The following is a 3,564-nucleotide window of genomic DNA, read 5'->3' on the forward strand; positions in this document are numbered from 1 at the left end:
TTTAAAACATGTATGATATATACATTTCTAAGAAGAATCACAAAAACGGTTTTAGTATTTCCAAATGCTCTATTAGAATATAGTTATTTTAAATTTAGGTGTCAACGTATTAAGATTTAGAAATATATGTAACTAAAATAATAATTTAAAACATATTTTGATAGGCATTATAGTTTTGTGTTTATACAATTTAGAACATAGAAAAACTGATCCGTGCTTAGCACGGGAGATAATACTAGTACTATACTAAAAGGCTAATAAGATCCACTCTCAGCCTGTCCACGTCGACAGATTAATTCGACCAATAGGAATTGAGTTTTTTTCCACGTCAGATTGCTCGCTGGACTTCAATCGCGTTTCTCTCTGTTGAGCTTCAATCGCCTTCTGTTCTTCCTCTTGGTGACTTTTGCGATTTCTCTAATAACTCTTATCTTCTCCTATTAACTTCATCAATAACTGAATCCTCTTCAACTTTCTCTCTCTCTCTCTCTCTCTCTCTCTATGAGGAACATGAAAGTGAAAAAGGAGTTTTACAAAAACTCGGTTTAGGTTTCAATCGATCTCAATGATCCATAATGGAAAAGAAAGTAGCATAGCTACTTGGTGTGAAGGCTGTGTTTCTTCTCCCCTGTCCATGGTCGAATCGCTCCTACTGTTGAATGTTTGGTTAGTATTTGTCGCCTAATTTCATATCCAGTCTCTGATTCGAATGATTTTGCTAATTGAACATGTTAAATAGATTTTGAACTTCATGTTTCAGTTGTATGGTAAAGCCTTTAATTTACTAAAACTCTCTGCGTTTCACTGATCGACCCGAGTTTGAGCTATGAGTTGTTTGTATTTATATTGATTCTAAGATGTATTCTTCCACAGATGAAGTTTCTTTTCCGGAGGGGTGGAACATGTGAGTCAGACTCAACGTCAACCTAACTATAGCAATGAGCAGATAAGAACCTCAAATGCTCTTGCTCTTTTTTATATAATCTGTTTTATTTATGCCGAAGAAAGAGTTAAAATAAAGGTTTTAACTTTCTCCTGCTCTCTGCTCTCAGCCAGTATGCTAGATCCAAGGTTTTAACTTGGCGGTCCACACAATGCCACTGCCTACAATCAACAGCCCCGTTCCACTTCTTTCTTCTCAGACAAAGGATCCTGGGAATCTCAGTATGGTAACTTTTTCTTCAGTTTGTGTTCGTTTATTGTCACTTCCCTTGCAAACCAAGTCCTCTCTGCTGCTTCCTTCCTCCACATTTAGCGGCAATGAGATGTCTCTATCTGAAGTTGCCAAGCTAAGATCTTAGCCTTCTCAGTTTGCAGTGGTTATACAGTTCTAATGGTCATGACAGATACGAGGCAATCACAGAGATCTTTGCAAATCAATAAAATTCTCATATAAAAAACCTTCTTTATCAAGTTAGGGCTTAGGATTGATTTAGGAGGCAAAAATTGGGGCTTTCGATGATCCCTGTAATGTTTAGCATGAACATCGACATAACCTATACTTATCATCGTCCATAATAAGAAATTGAAGCATACATCAATTTGGTCAAAGAGCTTATTATAGTTTTGAAATTGTTTTGCATTATTTATCTTTGGTCTTTTTCTACATCGTTGGGAATTTTAAGAATTTTATCCTCATACTTGCATATTAAACTGCAGCTGCCTTGGCTTCTCTACCCTCGATGATGGAGTAGGTGGTGCCTCGGTTTTAGGGTCTGGTTTTCATTTTGTGGTCTCTGATGGCGTTAGATGTGGCTATCTCTGGCGTCGGTTGATCTGGGCATCGGCGGGGATTGGTCTTTTCTGTTGCCGTTGTCGTTTTGTCTTTGTTTTGTAACTTGTATTGGCTTTGTTTCCGGATTGGAAGTTCAACGGTCAGCTGCTACCGGATTCGAAGGTCGACGGTGTGCACTTCTCATGGAGACACAACAACGCCTCTATCATTCAATGCTCTTTCGGTTCTTTTGATCAGAATTTTATTCTGATTATGTTCGTGCTTCAGTATATGCTCTGCAGTTTCAAGCTGTTATCTGAGTGGTGAAGATGATAAAGACACATACACAGTGAGAGATTTGGTTTATCCTCTTTCATGTCGTAGAAAATTAGTGTCTTTCAACTAAGATCTAGAAATTTACACATTACTATAGCCCCTATTGGTGTGCATGTAATTGTTTAGTTTCTAATATACTTCTACTGTATTTCGATTTTACCTTGTGGTAAAACGGTGTTTGAACTTTATGAAGTAAAATATTCTTCAGTGTTAAAAAAAAAACTGCAGCGTTCAGATCCTTTAAACTGCAGCGTTCCGATTTTACCTTGTGGTAAAACGGTGTTTGAACTTTATGAAATAAAATATTCTTCAGTTGCCTGCTTGACTTTTCTACTCACAGTTTGCACACACGTGACATGTATCCTTTAAAGAAGTTTTTATGCATATATATAACTTTGTTGAACCGTATACCTATTTAAATATGTTCAGATCCATTAAAATGTGTCTAATACCATGAAACAAAGTCTGCTTAATAAACTAATGTCTAATAAAAATGTTTAAGAAGTAATCACCACGATATAAAGATATTTAGTTCCTATGTTCATCAAATATTGTATCTAGCATGCACAATCAAAATTCAATAATTATATTGAAAGTATAGAAACGTTATGGTAAACATGGAAGAGTACAAATTCAAAATTTATGAACCATTGGGTCCCTACCTCTCTACATATGTAGAATTCAGAACAAATCCAACTACTAAATATTATAAAGTACAAATTACTATAGTAATTTTTCCCAAGGAACCTTATTTACAAAAAAATATAAGACATATATCATCATAATATTTAAAGTTTGTTAGCTATTGTATAGTATGATTTAGATCACTGCTATTAACAAACTACTTAGTAACCCATATACTTAATATAATTGTTAACAATTTTTAATACAACCAAATGTTTGACATCAATTGTTCTGTTAACATACAATAATTCGAAATACATAATAAAATTAAAACACATTAATTTCAAAATAAAATAAAATTTGACAACAAAAATAAGAAAAATGTTTACAATATTGTTTCTCACATTTTATCAACCCATACAAAAAGTGAATCCAAGCCAAGGCTTAGAAATTAATATAAAAATAGAAAGAAAACATTACTCAAATATTAATACAAAATCAAAAATGGTTTGGAAAATAAAAATAACAATATATAAAAGAATAGAAATAATAATTTGTGACAATCCATAACATGAGCTTGGTGAAAAGCTTAGTTAACAAATAATAAATTTAGACAAAATACTTAAAATATAAATTGAAAAATCAATAAAAATCAAAAGAAGAGAAATTCATATAATAATGTTCCTTCAAATTTTTTATAAAATTCAGTTCAATAAAAATAAAAAGTGAATCACAAGGAAAATGTTAATTTGGTCAACAAAATCAAGGTTAAACACTTTAACAAGAAAAAGATTGATGACCATAGTTAAAGATTAATACATAATCAAAATATACAATAAAATAAAAACAAAACATAACTCATTTTATATAAATTTTTAAAATAAAATAAA

General features: G+C 32.3%; 1 long non-coding RNA gene across 1 annotated transcript; it reads left to right on the forward strand.

The window, feature by feature from the left end:
- The first annotated feature begins 384 nt into the window (after nt 1–384).
- Nucleotides 385–2,272, forward strand: LOC108831341 (uncharacterized). The gene is made up of 3 exons (XR_001946337.2): nt 385–666; nt 874–1,169; nt 1,660–2,272. It is a non-coding gene; the product is annotated as an uncharacterized LOC108831341 (long non-coding RNA).
- The last annotated feature ends 1,292 nt before the right edge of the window (nt 2,273–3,564 follow it).

Source organism: Raphanus sativus, chromosome 4 (assembly GCF_000801105.2).
Source record: "Raphanus sativus cultivar WK10039 chromosome 4, ASM80110v3, whole genome shotgun sequence".
In the NCBI taxonomy this organism is placed as follows: domain Eukaryota; kingdom Viridiplantae; phylum Streptophyta; class Magnoliopsida; order Brassicales; family Brassicaceae; genus Raphanus; species Raphanus sativus.